We start from the raw sequence: 24,344 nt of genomic DNA, 5'->3' as shown, positions 1-24,344 counted from the left end.
TCGTACTCTTATTTCCCTAACGCAGTCAAAGAAATAGACTTCTAGTACCAGTTTATACGAATAGCTTATTCAGATATTTCCTACAATCTGGGATTGTAACTTCACGCAGTCTCAGTACCAATGTAATAATAATAATAATAATAATAATAATAATAATAATAATAATAATAATAATAATAATAATAATAATAATAATAATATAAGATTTCTGGTTTGGGTAAATGTTTAGCGGAAGGGGTCCAGAAGTACGAAAAAATACAAAATTTACTGAAGAATTGGAAGATGCAAGTAATCAAACTTAACATAACCTAACCAGATCTAACCTAACCTAAACTGACCTGAACTAACCTAATAATAATAGAAAGAAACGAAATTCTATGATTTTTTCGAAAATTATGCTGAACCCCTGCACTAACACAATCTAACACAAACTAACCAAACCTAACCTAAAATATCCATACCTAACCTCAACTGTCCTAAACTAATCTAATTTGAACAGACACTACCGAAATTGTAACTTTTTTTAAAGAAAAAATAGCTGGACCCTTTTTGCTAAACATTGTCCCTGGTTTGTTTTTAGAATGTAAGTAAAGATTATGGGTTCTCTCCTTGAAAGGCTTTCTGGCTGCACTTCTGGTTGTATCATGAATAGCTGAAATTCGAAAAAGATTTGAAGGATTGCATATGAACGTATATAAGTATAAAATAGACAGTGTGTTAAAAAAATATTCTTAATTAATTAACTAATATTTTTATTCATAGATTACGCTATATAAGATATCTGAAAGAGAAATGCTTACACTCACAATTATGTTGTGAATATGAAGCATTTGCATGCAATAAAATGACATTTTTATATAGTTTGAAAAGTTTTGGTTTAATATTCAAATATGAACAGAATACGTAATTATACAGTAATTAATTATTGCGGTTTGAGATAAGTCTAATACTAAGTTTAATTTGTGTCAGTCCATTCGTTGAAGTAAAATAATGATCTTTCTTGATTTTTTAGAGTAGATCATAACAAAGTATGATTAGTGTGATAAGGAACTCAAATATGATATTCAACGGATTTACAAATTTTATGCCTCCTATATACTGAAAAAGAAAAATTTCGAATGTCTATCCGTGTCTTCGCCCCGCCGTACTTTACACTCACCTGGGGATCATACCGTTTATCGTATTTTGACCAAAGGTTAAACTTAAGATTCTTCAGACTAATTTTTGAATTTTGTTCCTATCCATCAAACTAAGTAGTTTACTGAAAATGAAAATCTGTCAATTTTCTTGGAAAATGACTCTAACAATTTCGTTCATATTTAATTGATATCAATATTTCTTTAATTACCCTATATTATGGCGTAAGTCATTTCTTTGGAAAAAGTTCAAATAGGGTAGTTTACTCTTGGAGTTCTTTTTTTTTTTTTTTATCGTTCAGATTCAAATGTCTTTGTTCTGAGCCGGACTTAGGGACGGTGCATGTTAACCTCCCTTTCGTTGTGAATATATACTATCTAAACAGAAGCTAGAAGTGAAAATAGCAACACTTTCTGAAACTTTCTTCCGTCGTGTTTCCGTTTGAGGCCTAAAACAAAACGGAATTTTGCAAAAGCAATAGTCTAAGTCGATTTTCTGAAGGGAAGTTATTCACCAAGGAAAACAATCTAACATTTCTTAAGTAAGGAAGAAAACAGAAGCTAGGAGAAGAGAAGAACTTTTTTTTTTCATGCATGCCACTTGCAACGCTTTTTAAAATATCCCCTTCGTTCTGTGCATCAGCATTGTCAAGAGTAAATAATTGTCATATGTCGCTTTGAAGAGGTTCAGTGTGATTGATTATTTTCGTAATTATTGGCGCACCCCCCTCAGAAAATCCTGGATTCGGTCCTGTCTTTGTTCATACCGGTACTTCATAAATAAACGTTTTATTAGTAACCCTACAATACGAGCATAAATACGAGGGTCTCCTACTATAAAATAATTAAATTTAAAAAATACAGTTTTTAAGTTGGGATTAAAACATCACACAATAGTTTTAAATAATTTAACACCCGATAGGATAGATAGCGACAAACACGCATGTGACTTTATTCTTAGAAATTAGGCTTTCGCACTGAGATGTTTGCCGTTTATGATAATAATAATAATAATAATAATAATAATAATAATAATAATAATAATAATAATAATAATAATAATAAAGGACACTATACTACCGACAATCTTTTCGAAAGATCCAATAAAACCTAGAGATGAGTATAAACTCCATTCGAAAAAATGACGTCTGTTTGCGGAAACCTTTTTTTTTAAAGATTAATTTATTTGTAAATATATATTTTTTATTCTAAGCAATTCGTTAGTTTAAATCTTTCCGCTTCAATCTTCAATCTTTTATACCATAGAATATTTTAAAGGAAGGACTCAACAAACAATCATAGGCCTAATTGTAAAAGAAAAAAAAGTAACACAAATATCCTAGAATGTTATACAACCCTGCTTAAGAGGTGCAATGTTGATTGTAGAAAGACAAGGGGCACATTGAGAATTTCTTATAATACAGTAAACTGCAAACATTTTAGTGCATCACAGCAGTTCCTTACGGTAAACAACGTCGCTAATAGATGTCACTAGCTGCGTAGTTTTCGTGTATAATAGTGTCCTTGAGTATATTCATTAAAAATATGGTAGGTTGGGGTGATTGATGAGCAAAGTCAAATAAGTAAATTAAATAATGTATTTATTTATTTATTAAATGTAAACAATTAGAGATTGTAATTAAGTACTATCTTAACCTAAAGTATACAACGGACAAAGTTTTTGGGAAAACTACTAGCACGTTTTTTTTTTTTAAAAAAGAAAAACACTTTATTTACTTCTTTCCATTATTATTTTTTTAAAATCCCAAGATTATAACATAAGTTTACTCATAGTTTATGAGGAAAATTAGTCATAGTCATAGTCAACAAATAATTTTTATTATGTTATCTCAATTTTGTGGGTACTGTTTCTAACTTCTACGGATAAAATATGTATTTAGTGCATCGACTGTCAGAATTCACCATCAAAAATAAATCTGAACATTTCTGAAGTATAATGAGAATTTTAATTAATAGGCCTAATAAATTATTCAGTTTAATTTATCACAAGTGCCAGGCATGGAATCATTATTAAATATATAAATCAATTAATGCAATAATTTACAAACTACGGCCCGCAAAATGCATCCACCTGAAAGGTTCTATCCGTCCCGCAATATGATTTCTAATCTTAAATGAAAAGAAAGCTTACTCTAAAACCTTTCAATGCTTACTATTTAAAATGTATATGTATCGATAATAATAAAAAAGTGTAATAATTTATGTAAATTGGGCCGCCATTTTAACAGCTGTTAGGAGTGTCCTTACAAATGCTAAAAACGAAATTTTACTTTAAATAAAAATTAATATTTATTATCCGTTTGCAAGGGCAATCTGACTTTTCATAAATCTGCCAAATTTTAATTCAGAAGATATGTTTCACGTTCCTCTTTGAACATTTGAGAACACTATTGCTATTACTAATTAAAAGAAAAAGAACATAATTGCTCATAATTGAAAATACATTGAAGAATTATTATTAATTAACTTTCATTATACAAAGAAATTATCTTCACAAATATGGAAATAAAATTGTGTATTGTTTAGCTTAATCTTTATTCACAACAAAATATTTATATTGATGTTCCTTTTTTTTAAAAAAAAAAAAGGAAAAAAACTGTAATTAACAGTTTAGTAAAAGCTGACCTGAATTATTTTACAATTTTCTTAACTAATTGTGGCTGCAATCGATTTTCAATAGTTATGCAATTCTTAAATTTTTAATAAAATAAATGGCACTTTTTTTTTTTTTTTTTTACAAAATTGAGTTTAGGTGTTAACACGAATACTAGATAGTTACTAGATCGTTATTTTATATATATCAAATTCACATTATAATAGCCTCGCATGCTTTCTATGCATAACACACTAGATATCTACGTGTACCGGAATTTTTAGCCCGAGCCTAGCCCGGCTCCTGAATTTATAATGTATGGCCCGACCCAAGTCCAAAATATGTTTTAGCCTGTAGGTCTGAGCTCGTCCCGAGTCCGTGTGAGCCCGAAATAAGCCCGAATTACATGAACTTAATAATTAAAACAAAATTGTATTTTTATTTACAATAATTAGAGGTTTAAGTTTTCAGTTTAAAAGCTTATTTGATTTAGAGAAAATAACGAAATAAAGATTATCGTTTACACTTACTGACTATATAAATTCTCTACAGAAAGTGGTAATTTATATAAATTCCGTCTTTCTTAGTTTCGGTGCATTGTCGTGGGACCTTAAACTAAATATTTCATTTCATTTCATTTATATAAAATCTCATGAAATGGAAACATGAATACTCCAAATATTTAAAACAAAATGTCAATATGTGCAAATTCTTATGGAAATGGATGTGTACTGAATTCATTCAAATAATCCTCAGAGCAGTCATTATCGATTGCTGTGAAGAAAAAAGAATGGGATCCACACTCTGGCTGTTCAAACTATCACTATCAGATAAGTTAAGCATGTTTCTCCCCACTACACAGCTTTACTCTCAATTGCACAATGATAATCAGATTTTTAGTATGGGCGTCTCAAGTTACATAAGATATGCTTTATAAGTTCTCCAGAAAGAATGGCTCGATAAAAATCGTTGTACAGTATATTGACAAAGTTAGGCTTTAAAAAAGCCCGAGAAGTATGGTTATATATTTAAAAATTTATAGCCCGAGCCCGATGTGATCTATGGTTTGTAGACCCGAGCCCGTGCAGACCTCTATGACATATATATCACTTCCTTACTCTAATATTGGGCTCTACATAAATAGAAATTTCGTGCGTTATTTGTATTTCATAATTCACATTTCACTACTCATAAGTAAACACAAACATTATCATAATGTAATTTAATGAATTTTTCTGGGCCACTGAGCATGCATCTGTACCAGAATCAAAATATGAAGATAATTTAGATCTAAATATTTGTGATAATTAATGTTGTAAACACCAGCAAAGAATCGTTTTAAAATAAAAGTGCCCGTTAAACTGTATTTGTTCCATTGATATTAATTTGCTATGACTAACTGTGCAATAATGAGTAACATTGTACAAAACAAAACTGGGTTGAGGGATTTTGTCATTACTATGAATTTAAAGTAATTGAATTTCAAAACCAAAATTACAATTTTGTTTACCAAAACTCTTTCATTTTGTTAAAATAATAGTTAAGTAGTAAAACATTGTGCAGCGCTCGGAAATACAGTCATTTCACTCTGTAGATGGAGGGACTAGAACAAAACTAGCCACAAATCAGGTTATGCCTTTGTCATGCTTTTAAAAGTAATTTCAACCTGCCAAAACGTTGTATTTAATTCTAACTTAATTTTAAAGAATCCTCTAAACCAAAACAAGGGTTCAGTAATGGTCAACGATTTATTAATCAACAAGATTAAACAAGTTAAATGACTGATGAAATACGATGTGCTTTTTCGATCAAGAGATTTTCTCAAATTCTTTTATTTAACAGTTTTTCTTGAGTAAATTAAGTTCAATACTTCTTTTTGTGTTTTATTAATTTTACTTCAGTTACCAAACACGTCTTATTTCTAATGAAACTTAACAAAATCGCCAAAATTTCTTCCGAAACAAAAATTAAGTACTTACTGGCTCCCATTTGCAATCACTATGAATTAATTAATCTCAACCCTAAACGTTTCTCAAATCAGGGGTTCACGCGCCTATTTCTATGCCAACGTTTACATTAAAACATATGGACATGTGCACATATACAATACTATGAATATAATTTGTCTGTTGTTAATGATCATTGAATTTTATGAGTGAATAATTTTGAAAATATTTATCCCAATTAAAGAAATCGGATATTTAGAATGCGAAAATACTAAAATGATATGAGTTCACTTAATCCAGAAGAATTTTCCTAAATATATGTATTTCAATGGATAACAAATGCCATCATTAATCTTATTATTACACTCACATATAAGGTAGTCAATTCAAAGCATTACAAATTGAAATAAATGGAATTAATACATGTGTTTAATTTTAATGTATGAAATTTGCAATAAAATTATGACAATATTATTTTTAAAAAATAACAATGTAGGAAATATCCTTTAAAAAATGCAATTCCTGCATTACTTCGAAAGCACTGTATTTGAAGGACTGACAGATGATCACTTAACTTCATTTCTGAGAATCAGTGAACTCTAGCGCAAACCAGGTTTATCTGTATTGCTTTGTGTTACAAGAATGATATAAAATATATACGATTGTACCAATGACTGTAAATTATTGAGTTTTTTCTTTGTCTTGACTAATTTTTTCTTTGGTCCTCTCCTGAAAAAAAGTTTGCCCATCACTGAATTAATGTATATATTACCAGAATATTGAAAACTATATTTGGGGTATTTTTATAATGCATGAAAATATAGTATGTACTGTACATTTAAAAAATATAATGTACTATACATGAAAAATATATTATTTGGGTTGCACAACTGAATGGATTGACATAATATGGTCGACCAAAGAAGCGAAGTAGGCCAAATGGTAGAGCGTTGGCTTCGCTTTTGGGAGGTTGTGGGTTCGATTCCCTCTTCCGATCATCCTGAATGGGGTTTTCCAGGGTTTTCCTCAGTCCTACAGACAAATGCCGTGATGGCATCAACTAAACAGTCCATGGCCGACACATTTCCAAATCTTTTCCATTGTTATTATTGTTGTTAGACATCTGAAGTGTACGTGGTAATTGTTAAATAAATAAATATAAAAATAGATTCTTTGCAACATTGTATTTATTTAAGAAAAAATAATCAATGACAAAATTAATAATAGCTAAACCTACATAAGAATTTGAATTTATTTATGATCCTACATAAAATAAAATAACATGCTGAAGAGGACTCGAGTTCTTTTATGAAGGTATATTTCCTTGACAAAAATTGATAAACACTTTTATTTTCATTTTATTTATTTATTTTGTTTTAGATCAAAAGATTCAATGTCTTTCAGGCAAAAATTTTCTTGTAGGCCTTATATCTGGAGAACTATATATAGTGTAGCGAAACCTAAGCTATCACTTAACTCAGTGTGATGTGCTTATTCCGTACAAAAAACGAGAACTCAGTTTAGAGGCCGTTCAAAAATTTTGTGGTCCTGGTCCCAAAACTAATTATTTACTAATATCGCAATTCTTTTGATCCATTTTTAGGTTTCCTAAAATTCTTGTTTTTCTTTCTTTGTATTTTCTTACCTTTTTTTTTTTTTTTTGTATTACATCCCATGATTGTTTTGTAGGCTAAAAGAAAATAAATAAGTGAATGTTGAGAGCGGAATGCATGATGAGAAGGAAATTCAAATATTCATTCGAACACAAGACAGGTTAGTTTTGCGATTGTTAGAGAAATGCCTTGTATACATAAATTATGTTCTTTGTTAGGCATATTTTCTTGAAAACGTTAAAAAGATATTATTAATTTAGATGATGAACTTCCGATAACTTTGGTTTAATTTTGGCCGGATACAGGATTGTCTGAGGGGGTGCACCAATGTACCAGTAACTACCAAAATAACCAATTAAACGGAAACTCTTTAAAGTGACATGTGACAATATTATTTACCCCTGACAACACTGTTATGCAGGGAAAATAAATGTTCTCTTCTACTGGCTTCCATTTTCCTCAGTAATTGACAAATGTTATATTGTTTTCCTTGGTAAATCCTTTTCCTCCAACCTTTCGAAAATCGACTTAAACTATTGCTTTTCCAAAGTTCGACTTCCTTTTAAGAGTCTTCATCCCGGCGAAATTAAAATACCGCTAATTTTACAGTAATTATGTGATATCTTCAAATAGATAAAATATAATCGAAATATGGAACAAGGGCGTCCTAGACAATAGACCCTATTATTTTGCGTGAGGTACCGTTATCACAAGTCACCTAGTGGCTTTCCGTTTTCAGCTGTTTAGAAACGCGAAAATAAATGCCGATTTTCAAAATGGCTCGAAATCGAAAGCAGATAAGTAAGTCGTAATAACGGTTTCTCATGTAAAATAATATTGTCTAGGGCGCTCTTGTTTCACATTTCGATTATCTTTTATCTATTTGAAGATATCGCATAATTACTGTAAAATTAGCGGTATTTTAATTTCGCCGGAATGAAGACTCTTAAGCCCCAAAAAGGAAACATGATGGCAGAAAGTTTCGAAGAGTGTTGCTATTTCACTGTTAGTAACTAATTTTAGATAGTGTATATTTACAACGAAGGGGGGTGCTGGTGCACCTTTGCATCCCCCTAAATCCGGTCCAGTATATATATATAAATGAAAAAGACTATGTTTGTGACTCCTAATCTCTTGAACCACCCGACCGATCTCGATCAAATTTTCAACATAGAAGAAGTTCGGGCCTAGGATGTATTTTATCACTTCAATTTGATGGTGCAATTTAGGGGAGGGTGAAGGGATATATATATATATATATATATATATATATATATATATATATATATATATATATATATATATATATATATATATATAAATGAAACCTAACACGTTCAGGACGATCGACGAACTAGGCTCGTCGTCAAGGGCGCCGATTTCTCTGGAAATTTGCGGAGGCCCATTCAGATGCAGAAGGCAAATATAAGAATTTTTAAGACAAATTGCATTCAAATTATGTCAGATATTGTATATTCATTAATACAATGCGGGGGCTCACTGAGCTTTGGGGGGGGACCCGGACCCCCCGTCCTCCCTGGGATCGGCGCCCTTGCTCGTCGTGGAGCTTTTATCCAGTAGAACAAACAACGGGAAAGTCCTCCTTTTTCTTCGGTGGAAGTATTGCGAATCAAGTGTTTCCTTTGATATATTTATTGGCACCATTAAAAAAAAAAAAAAAATAAATAAGCCACTAGATAGCACGGATAAATTCTTTTGTCACTCCTTTTAATATGTGTCATGTTTACGGTTATTCTGTTGAAAATTGAATCGAGAAATTTAGATGCCGACTAGATTTTGGTACTTCTTTATGAGGAATTTAATTGTGATAATTTTCTCATGCAGTGAAAGATATATATTCACTTTTAAAGATAGTTTGGATCAATTATTTCTGTATTTATTTGTATATAGACTTCCATAGAGACGGCATAACCGTCTGCGGCCCGCCCATCTCCGGATGGGAATGAAAGACATAGGAAAAAAAAATATATAGACTTTGATATTAAGCTCTAATACAAAATAATTTCAAGATTTTATTATATCGTACATTGCTGGTTTAACTGTAAGAATAATACATCATAATTTACAATAAAAATACAATACATATAAAAAAACTTATAATGAAAATTTAAAATGAAACAGTAAATATCTATTCTTCGGTACTTTGTTCCCATAATGTTCGGCAGGTAGTACTAAATCTTCTGCTTTCAAGGGCTCCAACCTGTCATGTTATGTCACTGTCTTGACGTATGGTACAGCATTCATGCCGTAATTTTTCATATAAACTTATGGACTGTGAGCTGTCTCTCCATACTCCTTGCTCGGTTGCTACATAAATTGATGCACCAATGATGTCTGTTTTTACTCCTAATCTCCCTTCTCTGCAATTACAGAAGAAAGACTTCTTCTAGCTCTTTACTAGTGGGTAACGTTCCCACGTTGAATGGCTATGCTTATGCGTTGAATCAGGAAACTTTTTGCTCGATTATCTCCTGATTTAATTGATAGACGGTGGCCGATTTCTTTTATAAATTTGAGGCCTCCTTCTTCCCAAGAACCGCTAGACTCAATTGCTATTGCGACAAAGCAATAGTTATCGAGTAGATTGCTATATTTATTCCTTTTTTCTTTCGCTCTTCGAGCAGCTACGAGTCCAGCTTGTACTGAGGCATATTGTAGGTTGGAGGGGGCATAGCTGTCTGAACATGTGAAGTCCCAAATCAATGCCTTTCCTTTCTTTCAAGGTACTAATGTCATACCATCGGGTCTTTTTCCGTCAGATCGGCTACATCTAGTCGGTTCCCTCACTGCTGGGACTCCTGCTGATATTAATGCTCTTAATATTATATCATTTACACTTGAATGACGTGGGTGTCTGCCTGCGCTGCTTTTGCACGACAAACCGTGTAATCCTTTTTTATCTACAAAGGTGTTACAAATGGGGCAGTGGTGTGGTTCACATATATCTGCTCCCAACCGTAGTGCAACTGATACTCGGAAGCTCTCATTGGATAGGTGTAGGCCCAGAGATGGTGATGGTAGAGCTTGAAGCCATGCTCCGTTTTCTGGGGACATGACCGCTAAAAGTCTGGCTTTGTCTTCAATGTTATTTGTGGTCTGCAATAAAGAAGCTGCCTGGCAATTAACGATGGGCTCGTCCCAAGCCGACTGATTGTTACGATTTTCGAGAGCCGGAGGGTCTAACCCAACTAAATTTGTCCATTTAGCTATGCAGTCCATCACATCTGAATTGGTGATTTCGACGTTATCCCATTGAAGAAGAGAACTAACTGTATAAAAATTATAAACAGTTCCATTGATTTATTACAATTAAAAAAACATCAAAAATTCTTCGTCTGTGAGAAAAAGTGAAATTATGAAATCTGTCAACAAAGAGGTAATAAATAGCTCTTAAACCACCCGACCGATCTCGATCAAATTTTTAACATAGATGAGGTTCGGATCAGGGATGGATTTTATCATTTCCCACTTAGGGAAGGGGAAAGGAGGAGATATTTACAAATGATAGAAAATAACCAATACTAGTGTCGAATCCAAAGTTTTTGGGATTTCTGAGATGAATAGTGTCACTTCAGATATCGTTTAAATCCAAATTCAGCCCCGCAACTTTGAGAGGGGGAGGGGAGATATATAAAAATGATCGAAAATGGCCGTTATTGGTTCCTAAGTTGATTGGTGACAGTTTTGATGTCCTTCATGTCCAAAATGTAATGTATTCTACCCGTGCGTAGAACTAGTATTCTGCTAGTAAATAAATGTAATCAATATTTCCAAAACAGAAAGAAGAAATACAATGGAGGATCTTGAGAAAAGTTAAATCTGCAAATATTACTATTTTATCCATGCAAGCTAAGGAAAGAAAAGCTATCTAATCCCTAAATTGTTGCATTCGATAATTAGGGCATTAAATAAATTTTCCTTCCTTAGAGTGCAGTGATAAAATTATAATTTTATCTTATTGATTTGACCTCTCTCAAGAGCCGCCACTGCAGAAATGATTCGTAAATTAATAAAATTTAAGTTTTAAAAAATTGTAAAATTATTTTCTAACTGTTTTAACTTACTAATGTATTAATTGTATATGAAAAAATCAAATATGTTGTGAATTCATTCTCTCAAAATAACATTAAAAATTCATTAATATTATTTTTCACAAATTTAAAATCTTTTACTGATCATTCTATTTATTTGCCTCTGTAAAGTTCAAACTATTTGTGATTCATTAGGAAAACACTTTAAGATACCAAAGATCTCCGTACAATGTTCTCTTTACGAAATACATTGTCCATAAAGGCATCGAGATTAAAATTAAGAATATTTGCTCGTGTGTAGAAGGCATTTGAAAATATTTTAGAAAAAGATCTTTGGGTAGGACGTCATGGATAATAACAATTCAAATTACACCAGTTACACCCGAGATACGATCAAGTGACACGCTTTTACTTTCGCCGATTTTTTAAGCCGGTAATAAATTATTTAGTTTTAGAAATGTTCTAGTCAATCTATCTTCTACAAAAGTAGAAAAGTAAATTCAATCTACCTTATGTAAAAGTAGAAAAGTAAATTCAATCTACCTTCTGTAAAAGTTGAAAAGTAAATTCAATCTAGCATCTATAAAAGTAGAAAAATAAATTCAATCTACCTTCTATAAAAGTAGAAAAATAAATTCAATTTACCTTCTATAAAAGTAGAAAAATAAATTCAATTTACCTTCTACAAAAGTAGAAAAGTAAATTAAACCTACCTTCTATAAAATTAGAAAAGTAAATTCAATCTACCTTCTATAGAAGTAAAGTAAATTCAATTTACCTTGTATAAAAGTAGAAAAGCAAATTCAATCTGCCTTCTATAAAATTAGAAAAACTAAATTAAATCTACCTTCTACAAAAGTAGAAAAGCAAATTAAATCTACCTTCCATAAAATTAGAAAAGTAAATTCAATCTACTTTCTACAAAAAAAGAAAAGTAAATTCAATCTACCGTTTGTAAAAGTTGAAAAGTAAATACAATCTAGTACTTATAAAAGTAGACAAATAAATTCAATCTACCTTCTATAAAAGTAGAAAAGTAAATCCAATCTACCTTCTATAAAAGTAGAAAAGTAAATCCAATCTACCTTCTATAAAAGTGAAGTAAATTCAATTTACCTTGTATAAAAGTAGAAAAGCAAATTCAATTTGCCTTCTATAAAATTAGAAAAGTAAATTAAATCTACCTTCTACAAAAGTAGAAAAGCAAATTAAATCTATCTTCCATAAAATTAGAAAAGTAAATTCAATCTACCTTCTTCAAAAGTAGAAAAGTAAATTCAATCTATCTTCTACGAAAGTAAAAAAGTAAATTCAATCTATTTTCTACAAAAGTAGAAAAGCAAATTCAATGTACCATCTATAAAAGTGGGGAAGTAAATTCAATCTATCTTGTATTAAAGTTGAAAAGAAAACTCAATCTACCTTCTATAAAAGTAGAAAAATAAATTCAATCTGCCTTCTAGAAAAGTACTATCTATTGATTTATTTCTTCACCCACGATGGTATCAAGTGCTTCTACACAGTTGTCTTCTAATATTTGCTCCCCATTGAATAAAAAGTGTTCTGTTCTTGTATGAACACAACGTTAGGTGCTAAGTGTATTTCTTAAAATTTTGATAGCTCAAGAGATTTTGCTTCTTTCCATTCTCGTGGCTGTTTTATAATGGATTAAAGCAATCTACTTAGAAACATCTCATGTGAGAAGAGGCCGAATTTAAGTTTAAATTGATTTTTATTTGTATTCATTCAGAGCATGGTGTTAATGAACTTTTTTTTAAAAAAAATAAGAAATTCATTATATTTTAATAAAGAAGTACAGTACTAATTATTACTCACTTAGATACTTGAATTTCATAATGTATATGGGTATGACTTACATTTGGATCAAAAGATCCAATATATTTTAATCAAAAATTTTCTTGTAGACCTAACGTCTGGAGATCTACATATAGTGTAACCAAACCCAAACTATCACTTAACTCAGTATGATGTGCTTATTTGTAGAAAATACGAAAACTCCATTTAGGGGCCGTTCAAAAATTTTATGGTCCTTAATTTAAAAACTAATTATTGGTCAAAATCAGAATATTTTGATCCGTTTTTAGTTTTCCTAAAATTCTTGTTTGTTACTTCTTTCACTCTTGAACTTACATTACCATTTTACAACGAATTCTCTTTGTTAAAATAACAAATACAAAGTGTGGAAAATCAAACAATTATTCTCCGTAAATAATTATTGTAAAATATAAAGTGTACAAAATTTGCAGTATCAGTTTTCTTTGGATATTTTCACTTTATTTTCTTTCTTTTATTATTTATTATTTTTTTTGAAATATGTTTATTATCTTTGAATTACGTTATTTTGCAGCATTTGTAGATTGGCATTAGCTTTTACATGAACATGTACTTAATAATTACCGATATATACAATTGGAAGACCGTATATTAGTGTACTTTATTATATTTCCTTTTTCCTTAAAGACTCTTTAATAATTTTGTTACGTAATATTTGACGTACAATCATGGTTTTAAAACCCAACTCTTTTTAGAAAGTAATATTTTTCCAAACGTAGATATAAAATTGGATATTTTATAGATAAAGAAGAATTTTAGGAATGATCCAAAATATGCATCAAAAGATTGCGACCTTGGCCAATAATTAGTTTTTGAATCAGGGGCCACAAAATTTTTGAACGGTCCCTAAATCCAGTATTTGTATTTTTAACGGAATAAGCACATCATACCGACTTAAGTGATAGTTTGGGTTTGGCTACAATGGATGTAGTTCTCTAGATATAAGGCCTACAAGAAAATTCTTTGATTGAAATATATTACATCTTTTGATCCAAAAATATTTATAGTTTAGAATACAGGGCTTTTCAAAGATAGATATGTGGCTCATTCATTTGAACGAAACTGTACATACCTCTCCAGTAGATACATTTTTTATTATTATTTTATCAATATCATTATTAATTATCAATATTTATATAACAAAATTTCAGCCTGTTTAAGTGTAAGGCTAATGTACACTGGATTTATTAACAATTAAAAATATTTAGAGCAGCAAGGGAAATAGAAAAGTTGGTGAGCTGACGTCTATTTTTTGGCTGATGGAACTAACAGAAAACCTTGGGAATCCTTAGTCAAGCTTACTAGCTATTGGATTCAAAGCCGATACCTCAGAATTGCAAATCAAGAGCTTTAACTACTACCCTAGTGCAGCTTGCAAAATTTCCTAAAAGTTTAATAATTTTAATAAACTTTAATGAATATAAACAACTTATGTATTAAAATTGACACAACTTTATTTTATTATTGTCTTTAGTACATAAGCTATTTCATTTGTTACCTTCTTACAGTGCAAGTGAAAACAGCCTTATTTTATTTCTTTTTGTTTTGTTTTGAAAAGGTATTGCTGTAACGCATTTCATGTTGCCATCAAACGCTAAACGCATGGCTAATTGACGATAAAGTCGGAATAAAATTTGGCCATCAAACAGCGTAGATAGATCGTCGTTCCTTGGTTGAATGTCTAAAAGCTATTTTGTCCTCCGTACGAGTCGCTACTGTGTTAGGAGCCATCCACGAATAAAAAAACAACAAAACAATATGGCGAAGACCAGTTTTCAGAGTGCTCGAAGGTGGAGGTGCTTGTCTTCTTGGTTTCTTGTTTTTTTAATCTTCTTTCTTTTCTGTCTCGTTCTTGCTCATCCCTCCATTCTTTACGTTACCTCCTTCTCCCTTTGATCTTTTCGTCCAGTTTCAAACAACGTCAACTTGTTTGGTTGGATTTTTCTTTTCTTTCGATTCCCTCTCCCCTCCTTTGTCAGAGATACTAACCCTGTTCATTTATACTCAGTACTTCGGTTATTATTATTATTATCATAGATAAGCAATTTCTAAACCAAGATTCGCATATCCCTGGAAGTACAAGCTGGACAATTCAGAAGCAGTGTTTCTTTCAGAAAAAAATGTTCCGGGGGGCTACACTTAGTTTTCAGAGGGGCACATATTATTTTCATACGGTACTATTCTATTTATTTTATTATATATGTATTGTTTTGGTCTCCTCGGGGGGGGGGGGCAATGCACCCCAAAATATATCTCTAGAAGAAACACTGTTCACGAGTATGCACAAAATAATTAGTAATGATGGAGAAGACATATCAAGGTTCGTTTAGAGGATAAGCGATGAGTAAACTCTGATATACGCATTAAAGTTATACGCAAAATTTACGTTTATGAATGAAGTACCTCTGCTGTCAATTGAATTAGGGTAAAAGCTTAACGTTGAATGATGGTGATTGATATTATAACTCTTAGTTTAATTTTTAATGATTTTACATTATGTCAGGTGATAATGTTTGATATAATATATAATCAATAAAATTAGGCTAAAAACTAAAAAGTTTTAACGCCGAACGATGAAGTCTGATATAACTTGTAAGAATTGGGATTAGGTTAATCACTTTAAAGCCGAATAAAGAGGTTTGATACAACGTGTAATCACTAAAATTAGGTTAAAAGTAGATATTAATGGCGAATGAGAAGAGACGAGACAAGTGAAAAGGTTTTCTGGTTTCTTCTTGTAAATTTTGTAGAAGTTTCATCTCGTCACGTCGACAACATCATTCGGCATTAATTCATGTCGATACTCGTCTCAAAAACGAGACGAGAAGTGTAATTTTACCTGGGGCCGCGGTGGCTCAGTAGTAGAACATTCGTCTCTTCTTCATGGGGTTCTTGGTTCGATCCCAGCTCGAGCAAAGTTAACTTTGTGATGAACAAACACCGTGTGTATGGGCTTTCTCGAGGTTCTCCCGTTTCCTCCCACTTCTCCATTCCAGCCTTTCACTGATTTCTCATCATTACTGTTTACACTTAGTCGATTTGCGTTCGATTCAGTTGAATTGACGTCACTTTCAACTTAATCGACCGTGTAAACGGGACTTCAACTTAATCGCTTGTTGATCGAAGGCGACTAATCGACTGGCAACTGAATTAAAAGACGTTCTATTTTCTGTGGTTGAAATAATTGAACACATCCATCAATCTGATTCGGCCTAGTTGCTTCGATTTAGTGGCAAATGCAGCGAGTCGATTTAGTCGTGCGACTAAATCGACTAAGTGTAAACGCCCCATTAGGCTAGCCGGCATAATCGTGGGATGTAAAACGCAAAGATTTCATGTAATTTTACTCTTTTCCTCTTTAAAAGGCAATTCTCGCCTTGACTCTCAATCGTGACAAGACGAGAAAATTGGCAACACTAGTAGCGAAACTGTTCGCAATTTATACTATCCCCATTTCCACGATCACCACACACAGTCCCATGTGTTCAAAACATTTTTTTTTCATTTTTGGGGGTGTTTACATATAAGAGTAGTTATTAAGTAAAAGAGTTTTATTTAAGTAGAGGTAAACGCTTGATAAGAAGAATTCACAGAGAGTGCAGCAATCGACTGGCAACTGAATTAGAAATGCTTGTAGATAGCTGTCTTATATTATTTTTTAAAAAAGTTATTCTACAATTTATATTTATTCCTATTTTAAAAATGGCAACTTCAGTGAGAAGGCAAGTGGATATGGTCAGGTTAGTAGACCTATACATTCCTGAATGATCTAATTCCTACACGGGTGAAGTTGCATCATGTTTTCTTTTGGACGACGATTTCATGTAACACGGTTTCATGTAACACCAATATAGTCAATCTGTAATCAACCTAATTATGCTCTGTGTTCAATTTTCTTCTATTTGGGCTTATGTTCGAAGAATGTAACTTATCGCCTACAGTCTACAACGTTTCACCGAAATTGTCCTTTTGCCGCAATGTAGCCTATATATTTAATTAAGAAACACAACACTGTAACATGGTTAATTGGTCAAACAATCTATCATCATATATATAATGGATAGATATCCATGTGGTAACAAAGATACTTTGTTATATTCTTCAAAATTGACTGTACACAACTGACTGTTAATTTAGATTGAAAATATTTTGCTCATTACCTGCGTATATTGTGTGCTGAATACCGCTGTGTAAGATGTACTAGTACCTTGTAACTCTTATGCATGATGTTTTGGTTTCAACCAGATATTATACATGTATGAGTTAATCGCTCACAAGAGTGCAAGATATATGGTATATGCAAAAACGGAGAAAGAGCATTAGTCACAAGTGTTTGGTACACTGGGTCCCGAGTTCAATTCCTGCAGTGAGAGCTCTGAAATTTGAACACATTACGGCGTTTGGGATTCAGCCTTAAACTACAGGTCCACGTGTCATTTAGCTTCGGTGTTGAATAGGACGCTAAGCTAAAATCGAGCCAACCAACAGAAATAAGACAGATTTATCATACAATGCATATTCGCACAGTTGGTAACACTGATCGTTGTCTTGTATAATATATTCTGATGGGATGTGTTTCGCGCCATTTTCAAATGAAATTTGAAGGAGGAGCAAACAAATACAGAACATGAAATTCCGAAGAAAGGAAAATAAATAATCTTAGAAAGAAAAATAAAATTTAAAAAAGTAAAAACATAGGATGAAATACATATCTTCTCCTTTTTATTTTTTTCTTTCTTCTGAATTTGTTAACCATACCATGTCGGTTTCTCTCTCTCCAATACAAAATACTTCTTTTTTATTTTTTATTTATTTATTTTTTTTTTTTACTCCTGAAATTCTTCCCCCTGGAGATAGACCTTGTTGTGGATGTATGTTGCTCTGGCCAAAGGTAATAAATGTCACTTGTATGCATAAAGCCATTTACTATAAATTACTCATTGTGTCAAACAAGGTAGCTGGACCTAAACTGGAGATTCTGGATTCGATTTTTTTTTTTTTTTTTTGTCATGCATTCCAGGAACCAAACAAAATCCATCTTTCACGCACACAAGAAAATGGTCAGGTTCTAACTCAAACACGCATGAGTTCACCACAGACGGGCACGCCTGCTAATACTTATAAATGTTTAAGTAATCATATATTCATAAATAAAAATATGATTTATATATTTTACGTTTGTTTATGAAGAGATAAATACTCATATATATATTCATACTTGCTGAAGTATCTGCTCTTCGCACAAGAATAAGGATTAATAAGTATAAGATCGGATTAATAAGATCGGAAATCCTCACACTCGGCATTTTCTATAAGTAGATCTAATACCGGTACAGTTAAAGATTTAGATGTTACATTTGACCAGTGGCCTATTTACGATTTTGTTTCGGGGGGGGCTTTGCTAACTTTCGGGGGGGCTTTGCCTAAAAATGTGAAAATTCTGCAAGATATTTCATATACTTTACTATAGTAAGTAAGATTTCACGGGGGTTTAAGCCCGGAAGTCCCCTAAATACGCCACTGCAATTGACCTTACATTAACGTTCATTAAACACATTGAAAATGTTACTAATGAGGCGTTTAAATTATCAGGATTCATAATTAGAAGTAGTAAGAATTCTAAAACATATTGAAACACTTTTTAAAACGTATTTATTATTTGACCTATATTCCAGTACAACTTAGAACATATTTGTTCCAAAATAAACATCGGACAGCTTGACAACAATATCTTTCGGGTCTTTAACGATTTTGAGCAACAAAGTAAAATCTGTAGATAATGTTGCTACCACTCCCAAATTTACCGGCATTAGCCATGACTTCCTAGAATTTATATTTATCCAAACTGGATTCAAAACATTCTTCATGAACATAGTCAAAGTGGTTCTCAGCCTCCTAGGATGTCTCTACTTCCGTCTTATTGTGTGTTATAGAAGAAAAATCTCGTCCAGTTCTTTACCAGGAGGTAATGTGCCTAAGATCGATGACACATTCCCGCGCTGGATGGCGATGCTGATACGTTGGAAAAGGAATGCAGTAGCTCGGGGGTCACCAGTTTTGATTGCTATTCGATGACCAACCTCATTAATGAAATTAGATCCTTCGTGACCCCAAGACCCACTAGTTTCTATATATTATTCATACGTATATACGCACCAAGTCGGAATATATTGAGATTTGGAACCCCTCGCAATAAAAGTATCGCCAACAAATTGAAAAAAAAAAAAAAAATGCATCAAAATTACTTAGGTATTTGATATATAAAGTAACTGGAATTTATCTTCCACTTGAAAACGATAATAGACTGATAGACAATTTTAATGTTTACTCATTAGAACAAAGGCGTAATTGTCGATCTGGTATTCCTTCAAAAAAAATAGGGGTCTAGTTCAAAATGAATTCGATTGCTCAAACTTTATATCATTATTAAACTTCCATTTTCCTTCAGTTAGAACTATAACTAATAACACGGGTATCTTCTATTGCAAAAAGGTCTTGGACTACCATAATGCTGAAGTCACCAATCTGAAGAATATGTTCTGTCTATAACAAATTATGTCAAAAACATGGTGAAATTGATAATATGCACAACGTCATGTAAGGCACTAAAAAAAAAAAAAAAAAAAAATTGTAAAAATTATTGTAATATTTCAACAATACAAATGGACATCTGCCTGTTGTGTTGATAAATAAATAAATGAATAAATAATTAGAAATTGTAATATTACAGATATTATCCCATGTCTTCCTTTAGGGGCAAATTTTCAAAGTTAATTAAACACGCTTTTTTTTTTTTTAATTGAGTTTAGAAAGGGACTTTCACATCTTCAACTTACGCAATTTCTCCCATTGAACATTTTCTGAACAAAACTAATCGAAAACTTGAATTCGCCTCCTGTTTCCTTTTTTGAGCAGTTTTCAAAAACTCTGAAACATATATTCGATTATTTTCAGCTAAGACGTTATATACCAAATTTCATACCTCCAGCTTAAGCGAATTTTCATATCGCGGTGGCTCAGTAGTAGAACGTTTATCTCTGGCGCGTGGGGTTCCTGGTTCGATCCCACCTAGCGCCAAGTGGACTTTGTGGTGGAGAAACACCGTGTGCATGGGTTTTCTTACGGTTCTCCCGTTTCCTTGCTCTTTATTAAGTCCACTATTGCATTCATTTCTCACCATCATCGTCTCCTTTAGCCTGACCGGCATAAGTGTAAGACGTAAAACTTAAAGATTTCATTTTATTTTGTGTGTGTGTGTGTCTACTTCGTAAATAAAGGAAGGAAAAGTTAAATATTACAGTAATCTCCTTCCCCTCCCTTTTCCTCTTTTATGAGAGGAATTTCCGGAAACGTTGGAACACGCGTTAAATTATTTGTTTGTATACTTGATTTCCCACCTCCAAGTCCATCGAATCTTCACATATGCACTTTGTAAATAAAGAAAGGGAATATTAGAGAAATTCAACTCTTTTTTCCTCGCTTACTTGGGAAATTTTAGAAAACGCTGATAAAATCGTATTGTAAATTTTAGAAAACACTAAATACATTTCTCAAATGGTTTATAACGAGAACTTATATTCAAATTTCATCTACTAACTATGTATGTATATATTATTGCTTCCGTCACAAAGAGAGTTATTCGTCCAAATTTCAAGTTTCTAGCTATGGTAGGTGTTACAAAACTTGAGGTAGGCCTGTGAAGAATATGGGATGAATATACATATCAGAAAGACAAAAACCATGGTCGGTGTTAAATATAGAAGTAGGAGGGGAGAAAACAGAACAGGTCACTAGGTAGTATTAGTAGTGACGTTATAAAGTGTGAACGTAAAACAAAAGCAAGGATAGGAGTGGCGAAAGAAGGGATCATGAATAAAGAGTTATGAAAAAAACTCATAAAATGTTTCATGTGGAGTATTGCTATGTATGGGTCAGAAACATGGAAATAATATAAAAAATGATGAAAAACGACTGGGAGCTTTCGAAATGTGGATGTAGAGAAGAATGGAGAGAATTAGGAGAGCCAATCGGAAAACGAATGAGAGGGTCTTAGAAATAGCGGGGAAGAAAAGGATGATTTTAGACGTTATTAAGGAGAGATACTAATTGGCACATTGGCTAAAAAGCAATTGTATCACGGGAAACGTGCTAGAGGGTATGGTGGCAGGAAAGAGAGAGAGAGGGCGAAGGAGACTACAATTAATGGACGATATTAAAACAGAAAAATCGTACATGAAAACTTAGAGGTTAGCCGAAGACCGTGGAGCATGGAAGCTTCTTAGTTGCGGCAAGTAACCTGCCAATAATGTCAGAATACCCGTGATGATGAGCTTTGATAGTATGAGCTGAGCGTTGATGAATAAGTCACTTCTTCTCTTTTATATAGTAGTATAGACGAGTAAATATACATAGGCCAATTTATATATATATGAGTGTGCATATGCATATATACATACGAGCTATATCTCCCCTTGAGCTCCAAATTTACACTGTACAATATGGTACTTATGAATCATGATAATACTTTTCAATGAACAAAATTATGTATGGCTCCTTGAATATCCCTAGATTCGCGCCTACGAGCCTATGTGTCTCACAAAAAAATAACTTTAAAATATATCAGCTGTTATATTTCTCAAATTGTGGGACTACGAATATTCTTATTAAGTTGTCCTCTAGAAAATTTTGTCCCGGAGGAAAGTCAAAATTAAAGTGTGAAGAGGGATGGACAAAGACATTGAATACAAGTTCCTAAAGGACGGGCCCTGTACAAGAGTCACATGTAGTCGGAATTTAATTTGTTTTAGCTCCGGGCGAGAAATGGTTGGCCAAGCATACATGTGGTGGTCACTTTCTTTGTTATCTAAGTTCACTCTGGTGCTTAAAGTCCTTGGTCCGATCCCCGGACTAGTAAATTTGTAATGGATAACATCGTGTCTGTGGGTTTTATTGGGGTACTCCCGTTTCCTCCCACATTATCATACCACAATTTTTTCCATCATCATTCACTTGCCTTAATCATTATCTCTTTTAACCTAAAGGGTATAAACGTGGACGTTAAACTAAAAGATTTCATTTAATTTTCTTTTATCTTAGTTCAGAAGAACATAAAAGAAATTGCAAAGTATTTCAACTGTAAAAAAAAAAATGGTTGAGATTTAGGAATACAGATACCACATATACAAGAATTGAATAATTATCGCTTAGTTCCTGAGCTATTCACTTGCACGTGTCTATCAATATTCCCCTACAGATATATACGAAATCTGAGCTTTCATTACACAGATATTCATTAGCACAAGCCAATCAATATTCCTCCAATACAAGGTATTCTGTACATACGTAACAAAAGGACAAAATTGCAGATAGAAATGCTAGAATATTACAGCGGGAAACAAAAATATACTCTAGCATTAATATTTTGAACGTGAAAGAACAATGCATGGATACAATACTGAAAATTACTTACATATCTTCAACCAAAAGATAACTATGCCAGTCCATAAGCTTCAAAAATGTCTTATCTATTTATGAAAAATTTCACTTTTACCACTAAAAACTAAAAGTCTAAACTTTCTTAACGTAAACTAACGAACATTCCAACACCTGTGCAAAATCACAACTGGGGACCAAAAGTTCTGAAAAATCTTCTGTAAATTTTAAACAACCATAGTGGACACCAAAAAATTAAGCCGCTGTGTCCTGCTTTTATTTCTTTTCTTTCGTAATTCTGTGAACTATGAAACGAAGATAAGAAAGACATATTCCAGAACCTTAGCCACAAAGAGCAGGAAAGAAAAAAAAGTGGAAAGAATGAGAGTCCAGAAATTGAAATAAGCAAAAACACATAACATAAGCAGCTAAACCTAATCTAAAAAAGAGCTGTTTCAGAGAAGCAATATGAGAGAAAGGGAGTTTTTATTTTAGTTCGTCTTCTGCTACGGACTTTATGGCATGGTTTCTCAAGTTTAAAAACACCAAAGAACACACACATGCAGCAGACACGTGAATTCAAGCGTTGAATTTTTTGGAGAGGTTTCCTGCTTCCCGACTGAAAAGATCACAGAATCTGGAGCAACTAAAAATCCTTTCTTTGGCTACAAGAGAATGTGTTTAGGTTCCACGAGGGGGGCGGGGGGGGGGAAGCGAGGGAAGAAAAGTACTAGGGACAAAGAATACAGCAAGAATTTTCTATGGTCTCTTGTTGACCAAAATATACAACCCTCGCTCCAAAAGCACAATTGGAACCATAAAAATCCTTTGGTTACGTACATCTTCGTAGTATCTCACACGAAAAACTCCCGAAAAGATCTAAGAAAATGCGTCTAAAGTTTTTTTTTCCCCAAAGAATATATTGTATAAAGTCCGAGAAGAACCAGATCAACATCACCAAAAAAAATCTCTAGAGTAAAAGGGGAAAAAGTGTCCACATTTGAAGAGGTAAAATGGCTTAGGTGTAAATAAAACTGCCCACTCAGTTAGAGAAAAAAAATCAACACAATTTCTGGAAGATGTGGGTTGTAATGGTGAAAGACCACAGGTAAACTTGAAAACAAGAGGGTAAAAAAATCTGAGATATCATACTTTGACAATTTACTGCTCTTTGTCATAAAACTACATTACGTAATATATGATTCTTCCAATATTGTTAACATTTTTCATCAGACTTCACAGTGGATATCTACACACACACAAAGCAAGATATTCAAAATAAAACGGAACATGTATGCAGAAGAGTCTCTCGACTTTTTTTTTTTGTCTCTGTTTGTCTGCCATCTTTCTTCTTCTTTTGCTGTACCTTTTTTTTTTTTTTTATTTTTTCTGCCTGTTTTCAGAAAATGCTGTCCTGTTTTTGGGTTGTTATCTGTCTCTTGGAAGAATGGTGGGTGAGGTATCTGCTAGAAGATGTCTTCCAGAAGATCTGAAAAAAAAAAAAAAAATCTTTACCTGTGGAGTTGCTGGGTTTCCTCGGCCGGAACGGATTCAGTTTATTACCTCTTTTTTGCTACTTATGTGTGAAGTTTCAAGAGGTTTTTCCTCTTGAAAACATAGATATGACGCCATTTTGGGAATATAGATGATGTCACGTACAGGCCTGAACAACTTCTCCTGATCTAATGTTAAGCGGC

At 32.6% G+C, this 24,344-nt stretch overlaps 1 long non-coding RNA gene across 1 annotated transcript in view; it reads right to left on the bottom strand.

Moving 5' to 3' along the window:
* LOC145679906 (uncharacterized) overlaps positions 1 to 22,979 on the bottom strand; it is a 143,085-nt gene extending 120,106 nt beyond the window's left edge. Inside the window, exon 1 of the long non-coding RNA XR_014130611.1 lies at positions 22,685 to 22,979. This is a non-coding gene — a long non-coding RNA (uncharacterized LOC145679906). The remainder of the gene's footprint in view (positions 1 to 22,684) is intronic.
* Between the last annotated feature and the right edge of the window lie 1,365 nt (positions 22,980 to 24,344).

This window comes from Thermobia domestica, chromosome 2, assembly GCF_964235325.1.
Source record: "Thermobia domestica chromosome 2, izTheDome1.hap1.1, whole genome shotgun sequence".
NCBI classification, from domain to species: domain Eukaryota; kingdom Metazoa; phylum Arthropoda; class Insecta; order Zygentoma; family Lepismatidae; genus Thermobia; species Thermobia domestica.
The sequence above is the reverse complement of the archived record's forward strand: the minus strand, read 5'-3'. Positions and strand labels throughout refer to the sequence as shown.